Consider the following 23,371-nt stretch of genomic DNA (forward strand, 5'->3'; position numbering starts at 1 on the left):
CATTGACTGCTGCAGAGTATTGGCAATTACAGTAGATCTTACAGATGTAATTAAGGAAGTGAAAGTTTATTGAATGATAAATGTGTGATAAGAGTCACTTTATCCAGAATCTGCCTTGTGTTTCCCCATATGGTTACCAGCACAGGAAAAAGCCGAGGTCCCTTTCCAAGGCTCTTCCTGTCTGGATAGTCATGTATATGAGAGTTCACGATGTTATAGAATAGTGATTTCTATGGGAGTGGAGGTCAGTCTCCCAGAAAAGAGCACATTTGAGTTTAGTTAGATTTTGCTAGACAATTGCATCGGGAAGCTGAGGGGCAAAGATCTTCCCAGCAGGGAGAAGAAATAGACACAAAGGTGCAGAGTCGCGAAAGGATCTAGCATTTGGAGAACATTTGGGTGAACATACTTTGATTATTTTAGGAATATTTAAAAATAACTAAATATACTTTAAAACTGATATGAAAATTTCTATTCAATTGGAATAATCATATTTGTTCTCTATAAGTTAAATTTTTATACCTATTAGCTTTTAAAAATTTCACTTATTTTTTAAATGAATTTTTAATTAGATCTCCAGAACTTAATCATCTTATAACTGAAATTTTGTTTTTGTTGACCAAAATTCCCGTGTTTTCCTCCCACCCCTGGCAACCACCTTTCTACTTTCTCTGTTTCTATGAGTTAGATTTCTTTAGATTCCATATAAAAGTGAGATCCTACAGTACAGACAGTCACAGAACTACTTAGGATGGTTTGAGTTAAGATTTTTTGACTTTAAGATGGTGTGAAAATAATACACATTCAGTAGAAAGTGTACTTCCAATTTTGAATTTTGATCTTCTCTGAGGCTAGCAATACGGGCCAAGTCATTAACACAAAGCATATTTTATAAAAAAGTGTAAAATATCTTATGTAATTTATTGAATACTGAAAGTGTTTTGAGCACGTTTAAGGTGGGCTAGGCTAAACTATGATGTTCGGTAGATTAGGTGTATTAAATGCATTTTTGACTTATATTTTCAACTTACAAAGGGTTTATTGGAACGTAACTTGATCATAAGTTGAGGAACATGTGTATTTTTCTTTCTGTGTTTGGCTTATTTCACTTAGCACAGTATCCTCTAGGTTCATCCCTGTTGTTGCATGTGACAGGATTTCCTTCTTTTTTAGGGCTGAGTAGTATTCCATCACGTACTCTGTGTGTGTGTGTGTGTGTGTGTGTGTGTATACATATATGTGCACATACACCACATTTTCTTTATCCGTTCATCCATCAGTGGACACTTAGGTTATCTACATCCTTAGTGGATTTTTTTCTTAATGGCAAATTTCATTTTTCCTTTTCATTGCACATTTCATGATATTTTGTAGAATACATTTATGGGATACTATATCTAAGTGAGCGTCACCCCTCCTCAAGAATGGGGAAACACATCAGATTTATTCAGTACTTTTCAGAGGTGGAAGAGGATAATATACAGTGGGCTTTTTGGTTTTTTTCCTTTACAGTTTCCTAGAAGCAAATCCATTTTGTCAAAGGCTTCTCCGCTACCAGTAATTCATAAAACTAAAAAAAAAGCAAAAAACACCCTTCCCTCAAAACCTTTCTCAACCTTTCCCTCCAGAGTTAGCGTGTTTTCTACACTCCTGGGGACTTGGCAGATGCCAGAGGTCGTGAGGTAGTCTCAGTCTTTTTTAACCCACACCTTTGTTTAACTGCTGTAAAAATCGTATCCCCAACCTCATGTTGAAAGCCCTGTTCTGATTTCTTCAGAGACCAGCCTTGTAATCTGGAACAAAGGTAGATTGTGAGTAACTCTCTGAAGGCCTGGAATCTTAAAACCTGCATCAGCCCTCGTTGCCCACTGGCTTGGCCACAGCAGCTCAGTCCTGAGTTGATCAGAAGCCAGCCCAGACCCAAACAGCGCCACCTGGATGTTTCTGCCCCGTGGGGCACGCGTGCAGGTGACAGGCTTGGCAGGCTCCGTGTTGTTCTCTCTAGAATTTCTGTGTGGCTCTAAAATAACACCCAGTGCTGCTCTTGGAGGGCAGGGGAAGTGAAGGTTTTGAGGTTTCTGGTTTGATAACTCTAGACTATGGGAAAACCCAAGACAACACAAGTGTTCTTTGTAGAAAAAAAGTTCAGCTTTTCTTTCATAGAGAATACTTAGGGAAAATTGTTTAGTGGCATACAACTAGTCTCTGTGTATAATTTGACTGAAGCAGAAAATGGTGGTGTGTTTCTCAATAGGAGCGTTGGGGGCATAAAATGCCACCTTCTGAGGGAAGCGTGGGAATGTCCCTTGGTGACACCAGCTTGCCCGGAGTTGCTGGAGCTGCACCAAGTAGTTCTCAAGCCCCGGCTTAGGCTCATCTGCCCCCAGAGATGGTTATTTTTTAAAACCATTTTCTTAATCAACAGAAGAACGTGACTTCATTCGATGCTTAAGATGATTTTGTAACTTCTTGCCTTAAATTTTATATACCTTTTCTCAGTTGGAAAAGTAGAGAGAGGCTTTTCCTTACTTCTGGAAGGTCTCCAGAAGCGGAGGCGAAGCACCATGCCTGTGACCCCGCAGATAATCCCACGTAAAAATGGGAGCCTTGGAAAGTGCTAAGCAGGAGGCCTGGACATGCGGATACACAAGCACCTCTCATTTCTTGCTTCATTTACTAAATCCCTGCTAAATTGGGTGGCTCTCAGTGCCAAGCACGGGACCCGGGCTGGGTCCCTGCTCTTGAGAAAGTTAGTGTCTCATCCCATCTAGGGCTAACTGCCGGTTTACTGGAAACCCGGGGATGGGAGAGCATGTGGAAAACACCTGTGGGACGGACTCCACAATGCACAGAATGCTGGATGTTCTGCAAAACATATCACATGTTGCCTTCTACACCTCGTCCTTGAGTAAAATAGACTTAAAGTGACTTAGAAGATGTACAAGAAATTGTAATTTGTGGACATGACTTGGATCCTGATTCAAATAAATCAGCTATAGAGAGACATTTATGAGATAGTCGGGAAAATTGGGACACTGAATTGATATGAGGTGTATATTAAGGAATTAACAATTATTTTAGATGTGAGTTGTACTTATCTATTGGTGATATGCACTGAATGTGATTTGCTTTAAAGTCTTCTGGTGAGGGCTGTGGGGGTTGGCTGTATGTCTGTAAATGGTGACACTGGGTGGCAATACATGGGGATGTGATATATATTCTCTGTACTTTTGCGTACAGTTAAACATTGCCATTAAGATGGAGAATGCCATGATTATGTTACACAGTGATGGATGCTGCTCTTGAACAGGGGAGGAAAATCAGGAGTGTGTTCCCAGAGGCAGCAAGGTTGAACGGGGTTTTAAAGAATGAGTAGATGTTGAAAACTGGAGAATCTGTGCGTCTCTGGTGCACAGGAAGAGGGAGCGGAGAGGTGCAGTTGGGGTCATGTGGTGGTTTTAACACTGGGTCCCTCCAGTCACTCATTCTTGCCTTTGCTCACAAAATGTTTTTCAAGTTCCTGTTGTGTGTGTTGTGAGAATTCATGGTGGACAGTCTCCTGAAAGACCCAGGCTGCCCTAACAAAGTACCACAGATTGGGTGGCTTACACAACGGACGTTTATTCTCTCACAGTCCTGGAGGCTGGAAGTCCAAGATCGAGGTATCGACAGGGTTGCCTTCTTCTGGGGCCTCTCCGTGGCTTGCAGACAGCTGCCTTCTTGCTGTGTCCTCATGCGGTTTTTTCTCTGTGCACACGCTCCTGGTATCTCCCTTCTTTTAAGGATACCAGTCCTATTAGATTAGGTTCCCACCCTTAGTGCTTCATTTTAATTAATCACTTCTTTAAAGACCTTATGTCCAAATACAGTCGCATTCTGAAGTACTGGGGTTTGGGACTTCAACATATAAATCGAGGGGTGGGGGTACGACTTAGCCCGTAGCAGATGGGATATACAGAACTTTGTGGTGTGATAAATGCTACAGGGTGCTAAGGAAACCCAGAAGAAAAAGTGTTTACTGACTCTGGAGCCATCTGAAAATCTTCCCAGAGGAGGGGGCTTTTGAAGAACTTGAGAGAGAGTCAGATTTCACCCACTCACTGAGCACTGCTTAAAGGGGGTTCCCACAGGGGCGGTGGAGAGGGCTTTGCAGACAGAGGGGCAGGCTGCAGTTCTAGTGGTGGAGCTCTAACGTGACGGTAGGACAAGGGACTGAGAGGAGCGGCCAGTGTGGAGGATTTGCTTAGTGCTGGCCGGTGGGGGATGAGAGGGGCGAGAAAGAGCACAGCCCCACGCCCCCATGTTCACTCTGGGCCTTGGCTGAGAAGGTGGTGCTGTGATGGAAATGGTAAAAGCACATGGAGTTTTGTCTAATAGCTGTCCTTAATTACCAAAGTAAAACAGTAAAAAGTTCAGATTTTATAGAAATTAATAAAGTTCAAAGTAAATTAACACTTCTCACTTCCTGTTGTACTCCCTAAATTTCTTAGTCGTGACTGCTATTAATAGCTTGTGTCTGGCCCTTGAGCCCACTTTTCAAGATGCTGTTAAAAAACAAAAACAAAACTCCCTCTGTGTGTGCACGTGTGTGTGTGTGCGAGGGCGAGAGAGAAGCAGGATTTGCTCCTGTCTCCCCACCCCACTCTTGATGTTGGCCTTTCTTAGTTTCCCTCATTTTATCAATCCTTTATCCCCAAAGGTAAGGAACATCAGTTCAGAAAAATAATCAAAATAGTGCTTGACATGTGTTCGTAGTTAGAAGAAACCTTTTACATCATCTAGAATGCCTAAATTTGATAAAAATTTAATGTTTTTCTTTCCCTCCCTCCCTTCCTCCAAAAAAGGGGTTTGCACAGTTTTTACCCAGCAGTGCATTTTAGTGGCTAGCGTGCGCCTTACTGGTGTTGTAACCACCTGCACAATGACTAAGTCCTGTCATGATAAGGAGCAGTAAAGAATGCAGGTGGACCTGTTAAAAAAGGCTGTAAATAACTAGATTGTCTGGTTACAGCACAGAAATGTTCTTATGCTCATGACAAAAGCCTTGGTTTGGACTAGTGGAGAGATCTCAGAGAAATGCCTTAACAGACTTCTTGGAGAAAGGAGTAATGTATTTAAGAGGCTAGCATTAAATACGTAAACAATAATCTTTGTAAACTACTGGAAGTAGTGTTACTAGTCAAATTCCAGTACTCGTAGGTTAGGATTTTTAGGCAGCAGACTGTAAACGTTAGTTTATGTAAAGGTTCCCATTATGATGTGTGCTGTTTTAGAGAAGGCTTGATAAAGTTTTGGCACCACATGACCAATTTTTGCTAATTCTGAGGCCTGTTCCCACGTTCTCGAAGCCGCGGAACTGGAGTTGGGGGCCGCCTCGAGCTCGCTGAGCGTGAGGGATGGAGGGGCTGGTGGCCCAGCTGGGCCTGTGGCCTGTGGTCCTGGACCTTGGCCTCGCTGACGTTCTTTCTGGTCCGTATTCTGCTGCTTGTTATACATGCTTGACCCACTGCTTGCAGTTTTGTTCTTTTCTCAGCCCTGGGATATTTGAAGACAGAAGTCATTATTCTGTAATGTAAGCAGTCTGAGCTTAAAATCTGACTTTCCTCCCCAGACGCCTGCCTCAGCCACTCTGTGGCTGTTTTTAGAGAGTTAGGAATTGGCACTGTTCTTTCTTCCATTTTCATTAATCAACTTCTAACCAACCTGATAACAGCATTACTATTTGGAATTTATACAATTCCAGCCCAGTGCAGAAAAACTTGATACTTTCCTTGGTTAACACAGCTTTATCTTGAGTAAAAATCCTAACCTTACTGGGTTCTTTTGAAATGTTGAAACTGCTTGTGGGCTTCAGTCCTCTGAGCTCTGCCTGGGAACCACCGTGCGTGGGCTGATGGAGACAGCAGAGGCCACCTTTTTGGAACCCCAGAGCCTCACATTGATAAGCATGGGGAAGCTGCTCACTGTCAGGCCTCACATCACTCCAGGAGACCTTTGTAGCTTTGTTCAGTGTCTAAAACCAGTGTTTTCCCACTTGAGTAAGGTTTTCTTCAACATAGTTCAATGGTAATGAAATATAGCTGTTTTGCCAGACGTCACCCAGACATCCCTGCCCCGTGCTGCTCTGGGCAGGCACCGATGCCTCCAGATCCATTCTGAGCTGAGGACCCACCTGCAGGCCATTGCCAGGGAGAGGTGTCACGCCAGGGAGGGAGGAGAAAGGACATGACAAGGCATTTGAGAGGTCAGAGGCCTGTTCTAATCATACGCTTTTTTTTTTTTTTTCTTTTTGAATAAAAGAAAAAAGATGATTGCCATTAGTTCGTGTACAGGCTAGGGGTCTGGGGCAGTTCTCTTGGTGTGTTTTATGTGTGTAGGATTCAGTTATGATACACACCTGAGTTTTTAGGGTGTGCCCGTCATTTAACCCAGTCACGTGATGTTATTCAATGAGTCTTTCTTTTGCTGCCCTGATGTCTACGAGAAGCAGCACCTTTGGAAATGAAGCTTGTGTGCGCGTTCTTGTACCCCCGCCTGAGTCTGAGAGTCGAAGCCAGCCCCCCGGCGTGGCAAGATACTCCAGGCACGTGGCGGCAACAGATGCTGTTTGCTGAGTGTCAGGGTTCCAGTGCTTTCATGGTGATCTTTGCCAGGAGAAAGAACACACTAGCTTTAAAATCAGACAAGTGTGTGTTCTGCTTCTGCCAGAGGACATGTGGTGGTTTGGTCCCAGCTTGCTGTGAAGGCTGGTGAGGCTGAAGTGGAGACAAAACCCTGTGTGTGTCTCACTGAGCCCAGCATGTGTTCCCTACCATGCCTGTTACTCTGTTTCTGTCAGTCGGGCAGGAGGAGAGGCAGGATCCCCTGAGCTTTCTGAAAGGTGACTTTAGCCCTTTGGAGACTTCAGGCGTTTGGACAGACAGGCCAGCCCTAAAGCAGGTAGAGTCATGGTGTCCAGCAATATGTGCCTACAAGGCATACAGCCTTAGGCTGTCATCGGAACACGACACATACTTACCCCGAATGGCTCTACTGAAGTAAAGTACATTCATCATGGACGTCAGCCCTGGACATCCATGTCAGACTCTGAGGTCCCAGAGAAACAGCCCAGGACCACTCCAGAAGAAACTGTGGCTGGCCCTGTGGCAGGCTCTGGGAGTTTAGAGCAGGCCAGGGCTGCTTGCATAGGGGCGTCTGGATGCCCAGCCCTGCACCTGGGACAGGTAGTTCTACCAGGGCTTGCAGACCATGCTAGCCCAGTGTGTGGTCCTGCTGCTGAAGAAGGTGCATAGCTGAACACCTCCAAGAAGACTGTGGAAAGCACCTGGCTGTAGCTTTAGTTGAGAAAAAGAACATCTTGGCGTTACAGAGAATTCAGATAATCCCTTGGATTTTGCAGTGGTAAAATTTGGTCCCAATTAGAGTGAAGAAAGAGATATGTATGGTATCTGTGTTAATTGCTTTCCACCCTCCCTCCTCCTCTTTTGTTTCTAAAGGGAGATGTTCACGGTGCTAGTGGAGAAGTATTTTTAAAGAAAAGCATACGCTCCTCTCATACGTTCCCATATGCCCTCGGCCAGCTGCATAGAAAATCCTTGGATGACTTCTTTGGTGAGGGTCTTCTGCAGCCCCCCCCCGACCTTGTACCCGATGATGTTTGTATAGCAGGCTGACACTGTGTTTGCACAAAAGTGTATGCTTTCCTGATGGATTTAGATCACGGTTGTAATTAGGACCTGATTTGAAATGTTCTTCCTTAACAGATCTTGAATAAGCTAGTAATATCACAGTAAACATAGGCAGTGGGCAGACTTCCTTTAACCGCATAAATTGAGAAATTTTGATCACTGCGTTTATTTCTACTCAAAGTGTATACTTAGTGCACTGATATTTGCCGGTGAAATGCTTTTCTCAAGGAACACACTGCAACCATTTTTCACACTTCCTCCAAGATGGCCACTGGAACCTTTAAATGGATTTTAAACAGTCTCACTTTCCCGGGAGCTGTTGCATTAGTTCAGGCCCTGCTCTGCTGGGTCTGGTGTTTCCTTTGTGGATTGAGCTTGGAGGCACCATGCTCTGACTTGTCCACTACACTGAGTATCAGAGAACTCAGGTTCAGAACCCAATTCATTGTTCTTTTGCTTGGGGCTGGCTGGCAGAGAAGCTGATCGGGCAATTGGTTTGCTGTTGGTGTGACACTTGTGCTCAGAAGGGACCAGGGGCATGCGAAGCCTGCTGGGCTTGGAGTTGTGAAGGCCCGAGTGAGTTTATAACTCTAAAACCCGTTAACATCCCTGGGAAAGTTGATTCCTGTGTCCATTTGGGTATTAATATCTATTCTGGAAGGTTATTGGAAGGATTGAATAGTGTCACTGGAGAGTGCACAGTACACACAGAGGAAGGCCTGTATTTGGACAACCCAAGCAGCCGCACACAGGCTCCCTAGCATTGTTCTAGGAAGCGACTCCAGGCAAGTTTTCTTTTCAATGAGAATTTTAAAAGTACCATTTATGTTTAGAATAGCCCCTGAAAATACTAATATGGAGGTGGTTCTCAGGGACGTGGCTACCGAGGACATTGCCGTGTGGAGGTGGCTTTCTTCAGTAAGCGGCAGAGTGAGGTCACCACAGTCATCACGAAAAATGAGAAGCCTTGGTCAAGACCTGAGTCCAGATGCCAATACTTTCATTTCGCGAGGACTTGTCATGTTACTGCAGACACTTAGCAGAGAGAAGGGTTTAATCTTCCTAGAATACAGTTAGCATCTTGCTCTAATCTAGTATTCCCATTGTGTTCGGTCATCAGTTTTTTCTTACGTTCAATCACATACTTTCTAAAATTATTCAGGCCTTAAAATAATGCTAGAGAATGCATAAAGAGGAATTAATTTTTAAATCAAAATTTATGAGCTTGCTTTGTAACATTTTTATGATAGCCCTCTTTGAATTATCTTTTCCTATTTTGCTAAAATAGAATTCGATTTTTCTGTGGGATATTTAACATTTGGGGCCATAATCATGCTAGGGATGAATTAATAGATCTTCTCTGAGTGAACTGTCAAGATTGGTCCCCTCTGGGTTTGAATGTAATTAAAAATGTCATTGAACTCGCTTGCAAGTCCATAGACTGCTTCAGGACCGTCTCGAAAATGTTAGTCGAGGACTGAAAATATTAGCCAATGTCAGTGCACATAATGCAGCCGCATCGCTCCCCTACCAGGAAGGGCTACAGGTCCCCTCCGTCAGGCTTCTTTCCTTTCAGCTTCTTCATAGTTTTGGAGTGTTATTCTCAAATTTCCCGCGGAGATGTTTTCAGCCCAAGGCTATGGGCCCAGTTGGTGGCCACTCTAAATAAACAGCTAGTGCAGTCCCCAAGAGGGGACTGGGTCTCTACGTCATATCCTAGCTCTCTGCAGCCCTTCTCCCTGATTAGGCTCCCAGACTTGTCTCTTTTCTGCTTGGAAACCTCCCTATTAATTTTGGCAGGTTTTGAAGGGGGTGGGTGGGGAACGCTGGAAGGAGGAGGGCTGGAAGGGACTTAGGAACGTAGGTCCCTCTATTATTACGGGCTGTCCCCACCCTTCCCTCCCTCGCTATTCACAAAGTGTGTGGTTGACCCTCCCTGACCTCTGTGTCAGAGCCCACCCGAGGAATGGAAGGTGGAAAGCGTTTGTGTTTTTGTAGAGGTCTTTTGATACAAAGCAGCTGTTTTCTGGGGTATATTTAAAACACTGGTTTTAGGAAAATTAATAAAAAATATATTTTTTAAAGTGATGACTTAAAATTAAGCAAGCTGACCTAATATATGCTTGTTTCTATTTCTTTTTAGATTTCATGTGTTCCTTTTATGCAGTTGACATCCCAGATCATAATTCCCTGCTGAGATTTGAGAATTTGGAAAATTCTTGCAGCTTTATAACATCAGAGGTATAATCAGCTGAAAAATTCATCTTTTTGAAGAGTTCTGCATTTCGCCAGTTGCCTCTTGTAACTGTGTGCCAAAGGTGAGTCTGTAGGGCTCTGCTTAAAACAGGAGGGATAAGCTGCTCCTTTTGCTTCAAATGCTGAATTTGCTCAGTAGGTTCTAATCTAGTGAAATGCAATGCATGCAGCCCTGGTTTGTTGAACCAGGTTAGATTTACGCTTTCAAGGGACCTGGATGGAAAATTTGATTATCGCTGTTCCTGCATTCCTGTGATGGTTTTGAGTCTGCAGACAGGAAGTGGACCTGCCACCTGTGAGCTGGTAGAGCACCTCCGCTCATCTGCTCAGCACGTGGATCTCAGATACGTTCTGAGCTGGGGCCTCCTGTGTACTGTGTTGGGACAGGGAGTTCAAAGATGAATAACTGCTTTCTAGTAAAGATTTGATTCCAGCTCAGAGGCTAAGAAAATACGTCTACATCAAAGACGAAGCAAACAGATAAGGATTCTGAGGGTTTCTGTGAGGGATCTCATTTGTGTTACAATAGAATCATAACTGTATTATACAGCATGTGGATCCCTGGGGTCCTGTCATTAACAGATACTGGCCAAAAACATGTCACTTTGTAGCAAAAACATTTCTCAGCCTTAGATAATTTGGGACATTTGACATATGAGTACTGTTTCGTGGTATGGTTAGTCTGGTGTTCCATCTCTGGCTGGGCTGTAAGAAGTGCTTTATGAGAAGGCACAGTTTTATTACCAGAGCAGCGTCTCAGAACTAACTGCAAGGATAACCCCCAACATGCCTTCCATAAAAATCTTATTTTGCTTTAGTTATTTTGCAAATTGTTTTAAAGTATATTTGAATCTATAATTTTGGACTATGGAATCTCTTGGTATAATGACATCTATAAATTTTCCACATTAATATAAATTAAAATTTCCTCTTACTTGGTCTAAAACTACCACCAAAACCTTTGTGAATGTGTTCTTTCTCCTCGACCAATTTTTAATCTTTCAGAACCTTCTTAATTTCAGTTGTGCCCTGTTAGATGTGTGGCATTCAGAATGGAATAAAATTAATATGTAATATTCCATGAGGGTAGGATTAAGTGTCTTGGCATTTTCGCCTTTTTATCTTTTGTGATTTCTTTTGGAGAAAGAGACACATTGTCCCATTTATTTAAGGTGGCGTGTGTTCATTGTGGTTTCCAGAGCAAGGTTCTTGGCATGCAGTTCTGTAGCCTGCTTCTACACCTTCCTCCTCTGCCTCCTCCCTCTTGCTGGGCTTTGTTGTCTTGACCCTGCCCACCCCAGGGTGGGGTTGGCTGTCCCAGCTTCAGATCCCCGCATACATTCATAGGGCATTCCCAGGTCTCTATTCCATACCTTATGCAAGACAAACACCATGGTGGTGTTGGCATCCCAACCCTAGGGGATTTCTGTTATATAAGAAAACTTTTTTTCAAACTCGAGGTCAGTCAGCTTTTTTTGATAGTCATTCAAGTAGAACCTTTAAGACTTAGTCATTTGTAAATGTGGTCACATGTCAATCCTTCTGTCAGATTTCAAAGGAATTTAAGCTAGAAATTACAGATCCTCAGAATCCATTAATAATTCATCAGTAGCAGAATCTGCACTACTTCAGAAAGTTCTTGATCTTCAGCGACTTTAGCAGACTTGAGGTTGCTAATATCAGGCAGGGTAAGTGACGCACTCACTTGCAGCAGCATATTCTGTGTAAGCGCCCAGGAGGCATGTATTTTGCAGACAAGACAGTATGGAGAACCACACGCAGACTATCATGAAAACATACTTACAAAAATGTCTCTACCCGTATAATTTTAAAGAATTTCTTTTATATCATAAATTCATGAGATCCGTACAAAAACCCTAGTTTACTTATTAAAATTTCTTTTGTGTTTTAGGAAAATGTTCATTGGGAAAATCATGTAATAAATATGTATTGTGAGCACCAGTTGTATTCTAGGCTATTTTTCTTGCAGTGACTATTTTAGCAGCTACAAAAATGGATAAAATATATTCTAGACACCCTTCCCTGTGCCCTTGTGGTATGGGGCTGACCCCTGGAGGCTCTGGGACTGTGGTAACTACTATAGTAGAGGTTCCTATAGCCAGCCCTTGGTGCCTGAGGCAGGGGCGGACTGACCCTTTGGAGAAGAGTCTGGAAAAGTCAGAGGATGTTATGTTTGGAAGAGTTTTAAAGAATGACTTGCACAGAGAGATAGTGCATTCCCTTGGCACAGGCCAGGCAGGGTGCACTAGCTGGATAATGGGTCGTAGAGACACCAAGTCATTTAAGCAGTAATGGGTTGGGGACCCAGCTGTATGCTGTTTGGTCGATGGTCGTCGAAATGCCCACAGGACAAGTGATAGCTTGGTCAGCCGCACCATTTGGCATGTCGTATAGAAAGGAAAGTGGTGCTGGCCAGGCAGAATACTGGGATACGGTGAAATATATATTTGGTCTTTGGACTCCTTAAAAACCTTAGACTCACCAAAGTGGTAAGAGTGTCTTTTTGTATGCTAATGAGTTCTCTTATGGCTGGCAGCCCCTAGGTGGCTTCTGAATGGGGGCTGGTTACTGGAAAGACCGAGGCAGATGTAACGGGTGGGGACTTCCAGCCCCGCATTCTTGTCTGCCCATTGAAGTTAAGGAGCAAAGTCTTGGGACCCTCCCCAGCTCTGATCATGACAACTTTGGGGAGTGGAGACCGTGGGGAGAGAATGGTGGCAAACCCCCCACTTTCACACCAGAATTGTCACTTTTACACAGGCATCATCTGCACTTAATTCCTCCTGTATGTACTTGAAAATTGACTACCTGACTGTTGCTGGAGACTGGCTACTGCTTACAGGGAATGGAGGATGTGAGGGCTTTTTATGTTGTGCTGAAGATTTTTTATCTTTTGAAAAGCTAATTGTGGATTTTTCAGGAGAAACGTGTCCTAACGGGGAGGAGGATGTTGGTGTTATGGGGGAGGAGAGACAGCGGCGTAGGTGAGGGACTCAAGGGCTAAGTAAAGGAAAGGAGACTGGACCTCACAGGTCGCGTCAGTGCTGGTGTGAGCGTCCAGGGCGTAAGTGTCGCAGTGACCCCATGCTCTGTTCAGCTGAGCAGTGAGCAGAAAATGAAAGGTTAAGCTTGTCTGTCCCCTTACTTTCATAAAAATGCTATCCAGTAATGTTTCTTTTCATATGGGAAAGTTTTACTACTTTCTTCATAATAGCCTCAATTTATATTAGAACAGTTTTCCCCAGAGTTTTGTGTACAGAGGAAAATTGTCGTGAATTTGATCCTTTTACTCTCTCCTAGCTTTTGGTATTTTGGAGACTGCTGGTAGCTGACTTTGCCCCCACAGGGATTATTTAGAAAGACTTTTTACATACAAGGGCACTTCAAAAAGTTCATGGAAAGATTTGTATTATCTTTCAATTTTTTTTTTCTACGCACCCACACGAGACCCATTGCTCAGTTAAGTTCTTAGGCCGTAGCTGCTGTTGCAGGTGTGGGGCTGCAGGTCCGCCAATACTTGGAAGAAACTTGAGTTTCTGCCAAAACTGAAGTGACCATCCTGGCCCCTACTGCCACTCACCATGCACCAGGATCCTAGGGGGACCTGGGGGACAGACCTTGGCTGTTCAGGCAATTGCTTCTTCCTCACAGGCACCGAGTTTCAAGAGATGGCCACAGCCTGTGATGCTACAGTTTTTATAGTGTATAGATATGTGATAATTGGTTAAATAATTGCCCAGTAAGTATTGACAGTTGCTAAAAAAGTTATTGCAGTGTTGGTTCTGCCACGACTGTCCTGTGGTGCCATCTGTGGGAGCAGCTGTAATCCACGGGGCACTTGGTAGGTGCCTGGCACAGGGCTTGCTGCCTCTCATATTCTCTCTGGCCTCAGATGCCAATGTGATTACTCCCATTTGATAGATGTAGACACGGAGCCTTGGCAAGGGCAAAGGGAATTGTCCAAGGTCACAGACTTGAGTGTGCACAACAGCATCTTGACCAAGGCCTGCTGCTCAGAAGCCCGTGTTCTTTCTGCTCCATGCTGTGGCTCTGACATGCCATGGTAATGAGATGGTGAAGACTACTCTCTGAGTGCTTGCCTTGAAGCAGTGCTGTGAGAGATTAAGTAACTTGGCCAAAGCCCAGTGATCATTGATGGCAGAGCAGGCTGGGAGCTCACATCTTCCTGACCCAAAGCCCTTCTTTCTTACTGTTCCATGAATTTCATCTGGTTATTTTTTTTCCCCCTAGAAAAATCTCTAGCAACTAAGTACGTTTGGGAAGAGAGTCCCTTGTGGAAACTTAAGGAGGGGGCCTGAAGGAAGGCTTTGGGAGAGCTGGGGTAGTAGCCAAGACCTGAATACCCTGGAGGGCCTGGGCTTCTCATGAAGTTCCCGGTGTCAGCTTAGCAGTTCCAGAGCTGAGCGGCAGTGAGGATGCAGGCCTTCCACCTCGGCTCGTGCTGTTCCTGGTGAGGCTCAGAGCCGCCTCTGCTGGGGATTCCCAACTTACAGTCAGACCTGCTGAAAGGGAAGCTATCTTCTGAGCAAGAGGACCCTGTATTTAATAGCCTCTTCCTGTGTCGACAGTCTCTGTGGTCCCTTGCACTTCCCACAGCACCCTGCAGAGAGCGAAGCTTCATAAAATTGCACCCTAACATTTCTATGCCTGGTCAGTGAAATAATCATTTTCTCATTGTTGAGGTAATGATCAAGGTTAAGCCAAGCATTTTTCTTTTCTATCTTAGCTAATGTTCCCCCGCAGTGTGGCTTCCTAGGGGCTAGAGAAATACATTAAAAACAAAAAAGAGAAACCCTGCCTCCATCTTCTTTTCCCTATGACGGATTGTAGAAACTGAATATACAGTTTGCATATCCCGTATTCGAAATGCTTGGGACTAGAAGTGTTTCGGATTTCTGATTTTTTTTTTTAATATCTGCATTATAATTACAAGTTCAGCATCCCTAATCCAAAAATCTGAAATTTGAAATGCCCCAATGAGCATTTCATTTGAGTATCACATCAGTGCTCACAAAGTTCCAGATTTTGGAGCATTTTGGATTTTCAGATTAGGAATACTCAACTTGTATAACATTCCGGTCATTTGTCAACTATCCTCTGAATTATACCTTAGAGTTTAGAGAGGAATTTTCATGAATTCTCTTCAAAACCTGGATATTCCTGGATATTCCCTTCCTCCTCTCCCACCTGCCCCCTTTTACAGAAGAAGAAAATGAGTCCAGAGAGGTGACTTTACTTGCAAAGTACGGCACGGCGTGGGACGGCGACCCGTGGCTCAGCCTGCGGATTGTGAATGCCCTGGCCTAGTGGCACTCTTTGTCTTACTTTAGGACCCCTGCGCTGGGAGTGTAGATGTTGTGGACGTGAGAGGACAGTGCTAGAGAAACAGGCCACACCGAGCTTTCAGTGAAAGCATTGCTGCAGTTGAGGTTCTGAAATTGGGGAAAGTGGAGAGTTTTTTCTTGACTTCCTTCCTCCAGAGAAACAAAAAGTATGCTCCTGCTGTGTGTGTGTCGAGGGGCAGAGGGTTCAGGCTTTTATGGCAAGCTAGACCTTGAAGAGGTGATTGAGAGTCCCTAGCTCTGCCAGTATGAGAGCACTTTATGTGATTCCCCCAGCGTGTGCTGACCCCGAGGGCATAGGTGGGAAACTGCAGAAGTGTCACTCATGGTAATATCTGGTGGTTCCGGGTGCCTCATGCCTCCACTTTTGTGTGCCCCTGGTGTGCCTTAGTGGACAGAACACAAGCATCTGGAGTTGTAGATTTCTGCCTATCGGAATCCATTTTCCTATTGACTTTTATTGTGACATTTGAACTGTTTTCTTTGGAAACAGTGAAGTATTGGCTCCCGGATATTAAAATGATTTTTAAAATATTGTGAATAAATCAGACCATAAGAGATCACAGTTTAAGGGGAATGATTTAGAGGACTGTGTTAATGAGCAGTGTACTAACAAAACACAAGTGTTGCGTGGAGGTGAATCCCTTCATGCTTGTCAGGGCTGGAGGTAACTGTGCTCCTGCAGGTGGGGACACTGAGGCTGACCTCGCATCTCCCTGTGAAGCAAATGTTTCTTCTCAGCCTTTTGGAGAGTCATGCCTGACTGGCAGCAACATTGATGAGTTAATTGGTGAGATTTGAGCTGGACTGCTGTCTGCAAGAAGTAAGGATGATCCTAGTTTTGAGTCCACTGTGACTATTTCCTGACCAGAGCCCTTGCTCTGTGACCTTCCTATCAGGAGGCCTGCCCAGGCCACCATGTGCACAAGCCTTGGTCAGGAGCAGCCCTAAGCCAGAGGGGCCACAGAGGTGACATCCCAGGCAGTTTGTCCCCTCCAGGCACATGGTGGGAATAGGGAGGGGAGAAGGGCTCTGGAGTTGGCATTTTTAGTAGTTTTTTCTAAATAGCTACCAACATTCCATTTGGGGTTTTGTTTGTAATTGTTCTCTGCATAGCAGAGTACCCCGTCCGTAAATGTCACGTTTCCATAGGATACTGCTTTCTGCTCACCCCTCCCCACAGCAGTCATGGGGAGTAAGTGGGAAACACAGCAGACCTGACACCCCTCAAGTCAGACTTGTGTTATTTAGAGGATCAAGGGCTGTGCCACTTGTGACCCAGAGGTTTTGTGTGGGTTTTGTTGTTGTGCTCACAGAGACCAAGCTCAGAAGTGCCGGGGAAAGCTGTCAATTCCAGCAGCCAGAGACAGGAAGGTCCTCCCTGACTGCAGCCCGGGTCTGATGGAGGGAGAAGCTAAATGCAGCCCATCTTCAAATGACTACGCCTTATAACCTGAGAGCTTGTTTTTAAGACAGTTTCATAAAATGTTGGTCATTTTTACACAGTGATTAGATATGAAGCCTCTTCAGCTTATGCTTGGAACAGAGAGGCCTCTGGAAGAATGTGTGTGTGTGTGTGTGTGTGTGTGTGTGTGTGTGTGTGTGTGTGTGTGTGTGTGTGTGTGTGTGTGTGTGTGTGTGTGTGTGTGTGTGTAGAGGGATGTTGTACTTTTATAGCTGTGTGTTAACCTCCTGGCCTAGCTTGTGTGGCAGTGACATGGAGGGATAGGTTAGATGATGATAGGTCTGTGATCCTAGAGTTCTCGGAACAGTACTGCATGGGCAGCTTTGTACTGCACACCTGGCTGCTGTACGTCAAACAATTTTGGGGAAAAAAATGTTCAGAGTGTGTGGAACACCAGTGGTACCTCTCCACCTCCCTTCAACTGGAGTGAAATTAGGTGCTCAGCTTCCACCTGAGTCTCAGTTCCAGGAAGGGGGACCAGGGATTTCCCCAGCTTATTGGCTGAGTGGGGCCAGGCGTGGAGGGAGATAAGTGGGTTCTTGATTAGGTGCTTGGGACAGAGTGGAGATAGACGTGCCATACCCTCTGCCTCTCTCCTCTCCCCTCTCTCTCTCCAGTTTTGGGAACTTGGTAGGTCAGTGTCTGCCGGCTGTACACTGGGGTCACCTGGGATGTTCAGGGTCCTCCCCATACCAACCTGGAGTGGGCAGATGGGGCCTAGATGTCGATATTGTTACACGATCTTCCTTAAAGGGACCTTTTACTCTGAGGGCCTCCATTAGAGAGTTTTCATATATTCACAGTTTAGATAATTCATTAGATTTTTAAAAATCCATCCAATGACTGATTAGTGTTTATTGGCAATTCTGCTCTTTGCTCCTTATAGTGAGCTAGGAGACTCAAGGGAGACATATCTTATGCATAGAAGTTGAACAAATTGTAATGGAGAGTCAGGAAGCAGCATGTGGTGTTTTAAAACATACCAGAAATGAAAGTGCTAATACTTTCTCCCCATGCCTTGCATTTTCTACCTTGGAAATTCTGACTTGGAGGATTGTGGGTTCCTGGAAAAGAGTCAGCAGAGAAATGATGTAGCAGAGTTCACATTATCTTGTGTGAAAGGGAAATGATCATTTTTCTTTTTTTAGGGATTTTCTACAGAGGCCTTATTTTCGCCCAGTGGGGCCATTATCTGGTTCAACAGCAGAGCACAGAGTTATTTATAACTTTACAGAAGGCAATATATACACAGTCCTCTTCTCTGTTAGTTACATTTATATCCCCCCAAAAATGTTTGTAATGTGCTCTGTTATATAACCAGACCCTCTAGTTCTCAGTGTTGGAGACCCTGACTGCATAGTGCTCTGGTGATCAGGATTAGAGACCTGGCTCTGAGAGATCTCAGTGGAACTTCTGATTAACCAAAATGATTGCTTTCTGTTCTTTGTAACTCTAGAGCAGGATACTAGGATGGTCTGTGTCCCTTAGAAGGCTAACCCTGTGAGGCCCAGTTTTGTCCCATCAAGTATTTTTCTTGCAGTGTGGATGATATGTTTGTGTCATTTTGATTATCTCAGGAATGGAAAACTTAAAGAGGCTAATATATAGAATACTTTATCATCCTTTTTTTTTTTTTCTGTAAAAATCCAACTAATAAGCCAGAAATTTATGTTTCCCAAATTAGAGCCAGATTCCAAATGGATTACATGGTAAAGGGCTCTGAACTTCTTTGTACAGTCCTAGGTCCCCTGGGTTTGGGCCATTCCTGACTTATCCCCACAGTACCCTCTTCTTCTCAACACTAAGTACTAGCCTAGTAAATGTCCTTTCCTCTGAGGAGCTTATCTCTCTCCCCTGTCTTTTCCTGACACACTTCAGAGACATTTTATATATGCATACATGTATGTATGTATACACACATATATATGTTGAAAATAAAAGGAAGGAAAAAGATGTACCATGTAAACATTAATCAGAAGAAAGCAGGGATGATTATATTAATATTAGATAAAGGACACTCTAGAGACAATTACTGGGGACAGAGAAGCGTCAGCTCACCAAGAATATGTAGGATTCCTACGTATGCATGCACCAGACAACAGAGCTGTGAAGTAAGCAAAGCAACAACTGATAGAAATACAAAGAGAAACAGACAAATCCACAGTTATACTTGGAAATCTCCATACCCCTCTCTCAACATTTGATAGAACAGCTACACAGAAAGTAAGCAACCATATAGAATTCAACACCACCAGCAATTAACAGGATGAATTGACATTTATAACATGCTACCCAACAGCAGCAGAATACATGTTCTTTTCAAGCACCCACAGAACATTTGCCATGTTAGTATCTTAAGCCAAAAAACAACCACAGCAAATTTTAGAGAATCAAAATCATAGAGTGTGTTCTCTATCCTTTCAATAAAATTTCTTATTTCTGCTTTAAAACAGTAACAAAAAATCAATCTCCAAAGGTCACATATTGTATAATTCCATTTATATAACAGTTTCAAATGACAAAATTATAGAGATGGAGAACAGATCAGGGTTTACCAGGGGTTGGGGGTGGTTGTCAGGAAGGGAGGTGGATGTGACTCTAGAGGGTTAGCATGAGGGCGATCTCTGTGGTGATGAAATAGTTCTGTATCTCGATTGTGGTGGTGGTTACATGAATTTACATGTGATGCAATGACAGAACCATACACTATGCTAATGTCAGTTTCCTGGTTTTGATATAGTAGTGTAGTTGCATGAGATGTAACCACCGGGAGAAGCAGGTTGAAGGATACCTGGGACCATTGTGTACTATTTTTGGAATTTCCTATGAATCTATACTTATTCCACAATTAAAAATTTAAATGTTTTTTAAGAAGAAAAAAACTTTTATAAAATAATTCATTTCTTCTTTTTACAATAGCCTGTAGTTTGGGATCTAAGAAATTTCCAAGTTTACCTTTGATGAGTAAATCATAAAAGGAAGATGGAAATAGAACGGCAGCAGAGGAGAACTAGGCTCATTTCAAGGTCGTTGTACAAGGATATGTTTTCCTTATTAGCAATTTCCCTATTCCCTACTTGGAGCCTAACCATACTTTTTTTGTTTTCATATACAGCTATAATCCATGATAACTTAACCTGTAACTAATGTTATCAAATGAAAATAAAATACAAACAATATGCTCTGACCGTAAGAATGCTGCAGTTAAAGCCCCATAACCACACACACACACACACACACACACACACACACACACACACACACACACACACACACACACAGACACACACACACACACACCCTCAAAAAAATGTGATGTGCAGTATTTAAGCATGTGATAGGTAATGACTTAGTTTTGACTCTTAAGTGAAAGAGTGAGCTTTCATTCTTTCTCAAGGCTGAAAACAGGTAGAAAGGTCTTCCCAGCTGCTGTGGGGATAAAATAAGAGCTGCGTGTGAGCACATAGGAAATTAGAATGTGCTCTGTGCAGGGCAAGGTCCTCACTCACTCATCTTTTTAGCTGCAACTACGTCAAGATAGTGGTCACTGCCTGAAATGTCATCTTTTAATAGAAACCATAGCTCTGGGTATGCGTTTACACACTGTGTTTCTCTGAGATTTATATCTTTCCAAAAATAGGTATTGTTCTTACCAGAACCCAAATGAGCTGATGCCTCATTTTAGATCCCCAGCCCTGAGTGGCAGTCAGGTGGCAGTGGAGTGCCCTGCACAGGGGCTTGGCCACACTGACTGGTGTCTCAGCAAGGTTCAGCTAGTGCTCGCTGTGAAATACTAACTCTTAAAGCTCCTGCCTAATGCTTGGCCTCCACGGTCTCTTTGTAAAATTCTGTTTTTGATATTTGATAAACAAAATGCTAAAGTGTCATTTATATACTTACTGGGCATAATAATAAAACAAATACCTGCAACCCCACCTCCCACCTTTAAAACTGGAATGTTATCAATACCACGAAAACTACAGTGTTCTCCACCTGTCCCTTTGCCTCTCACCCGCAGGGGTTATTTTAGAGCAGTTTCGGATGTACAGAAGTATTGCGAAGATAGCACAGAGAGTTCGCTCATACCTAGCGTCTAGGTTCCCCTGATTTTGGCATCTTACATTGCTGTGGTACACTGGTCACAATTAGTGAACTGATATTGGTACATTATTGTTAACGAAAGTCCATACTTTGAGTTTTTAAAATTTTTACCTAATGTTCTTTTTCTGCCACGATCCCATCCTGGATACTGTATTATATTTACTCATCGTGTCTGCTTAGGCTCCTCTTGGCTGTGACAGTTTGTCCGACTTTCCTTGTTTTTGATGACCGGAACAGTTTTGAGGAGTCTGGTATTTTGTACAAGGTCCCTCTATTGGGAATTGTCAGGCATTTTTCTTGTGATCAGATGGCCTTATGGGTTTTGGGGAGGAAGACCGCAGAGCGGTAGAGTGCCTCCTCTCGTGTCAGTTCAAGAGTGCATCCTGCTGGTGTGGCTCATCACAGTTGGTGTTGACCTGGGTCATCTGGCTGAGTCAGTATTCATCAGGTTTCTCCACTGTAAAGTTACTCCCCTAATCCCTTTCCATACTGTACTCTTTGGAAGGAAATCTCTAAGCACAGCTCACTGAACTTCCATGCCCTCCCCAGGCACCACCCTCCAGGAACCTCCATGTGTTCAGCTATCCAGAAGCTCCCCCAACCCTGTGCTCTTGGGTTTTTAAGGGAACTTTGTTATGTAGGCATGACTGAAGCATGGACAAGCATGTAGAAATGTGATTGGATAAACAGAGTGTGATCTAACACTAACATCCTTTGGGGGAGACTCAGCAAAGTCTGTGTGTTCAGGTTCTTCTTGGACCCTGTACAGCATTCCTTCCTCCCAGGCATGGGGCAGGCCCCTCCTGAAGTGACGGTCTTATTACCTGCTGTGAGACAAGGTAGGTCAGAGAATTTCCTTATGGCCAGCTTCAAGATAGAGACGTAGGGGAAGGTTAGAATCATCCTGGAACCGTGGATGAAAATCAAAATACACTTGCCATAATATCACAACTGCATGCATTTGTAAGCCTCAACAACATTGTTAGTTTTGCCAATTGTAGGGCTTTATGAAAATGGAATCGTGAGTGTGTATGCAGTCCTTTGACTTTTTCCCCATATTCCTTACTGTTTCTAGGAGTCATCTGTGTGGTTGTGGGAAGCCATGATTTCTTCGTTTTCACTGCTGCTGACACTGAGTTGTGCGGCTGTACCACCCGTTTTCCCCTCTCCTATTGATTGATTGGGTTGTTTCTCTTCTTTAGCTGTCATAAGCCATGCCGCTTTAACATCCGCTGTGTAGTTCCCTGACGCACAAGTGCGAGAGTGTCTCAACCACACTAAGTAGGGGCGGAATTGTCGCCATGTACGTACAGCATTGTTCAGCTTTACAGGATAATTCCAAATTGTTTTCCAAAGTAGTTATTTCAGCAGAATATGAGGTTTCCCATTGCTTCCCAACCTGACATGTTATCAGCCTTTTGCATTTTTACCCATCTTGTACAAAGTGCTATCTTATTGTGGTTTCAGATTATACATGAGATTGAGCTTTATTTTTTATGTTTGTTTATTATTTGTGCTACCCGACTGTGCAGTGTGCCTGCTTTTCAACTAAGTTGTTGGTCTTCCTCTTGCTGAATTGTAGGAGATTTTACATGTCCTAGATACCAGTCTTTGTCATTACATGTGCTGCTTGCAACGGTTTCTTCACAAGCATATTTAGTCACATTTTGACCTTTGAAAATCAATAATTCCTACATGGGAATTCACTATTAAGTCAGACTTTCTGTTTAATGAGAACACAGAGGTTTTTACTGTGCCAACGATGGATACCACTATTTATACATTCTGACATTTTCACGTAACAGGAAAATCCTGTATTGCCACAGCCCTGCTGAAAGGGCCATATGCATTCTGAGTTACTTCAGTGTTCAGCAGCCTGCTTTTAAATTAGATTTTAGGTTTGATAAAGATAAATGGTACAGATATAAGTGCTGGAATTTCATTAATACTTCTTAATTATTTTTTAGCAGGCAAATAATCTGGTCACAGGCTGTGGCTTCTCAGTAATTTAAAGAGCTTTGCTAAACTTTTGTCTTTTATCATCTGTTGCTGCACTAATCAGTTCTAAAAAGAGTTGGAAGATTCACTCTTCATTATTGATCTGTATTTCACGAATATTTATGTATATTCAATGTACTTTCAGCCTTTTACTCAAAGTAGCTGAAGACTATAAAATTTAAATTTTTTAATGGAATTCTTTTACAGCTTTTATCATATGAGTAGAGGACCTCTTATTATGTAGGATAACAGTGAATATATCAAGAAGTAGGCTGGCTTTAAACGACGCATCCCAGATTTGAATCCAGCTGTCAGCTGGGCTCAGTGCGCCGCGCTGGCTGGTGGTGTCGCCTCTTCCTCCTGTGCGGCCCTCCTGTCCCCTTTCACACACTCACTGAAGATACTGATGCGGGCGCCCCTCCGAGTGTTCAGTTTACAAGGAGACAAAGTCCTGGTCTCAAGGAATTACATTCAAAATC

At 43.5% G+C, this 23,371-nt stretch overlaps 1 protein-coding gene across 2 annotated transcripts in view; it reads left to right on the top strand.

Annotated features, from left to right (window-relative positions):
* Positions 1 to 23,371, top strand: part of NCK2 (NCK adaptor protein 2) — a 141,427-nt gene that overhangs the window by 61,977 nt on the left and 56,079 nt on the right. For both annotated transcript variants that reach the window (XM_063078143.1, XM_063078144.1), the window contains exon 2: positions 9,832 to 10,006. The gene's annotated coding sequence lies outside the window, so the exon portion shown is untranslated. The remainder of the gene's footprint in view (positions 1 to 9,831; positions 10,007 to 23,371) is intronic.

This window comes from Cynocephalus volans, chromosome 14 (assembly GCF_027409185.1).
Source record: "Cynocephalus volans isolate mCynVol1 chromosome 14, mCynVol1.pri, whole genome shotgun sequence".
NCBI lineage: Eukaryota > Metazoa > Chordata > Mammalia > Dermoptera > Cynocephalidae > Cynocephalus > Cynocephalus volans.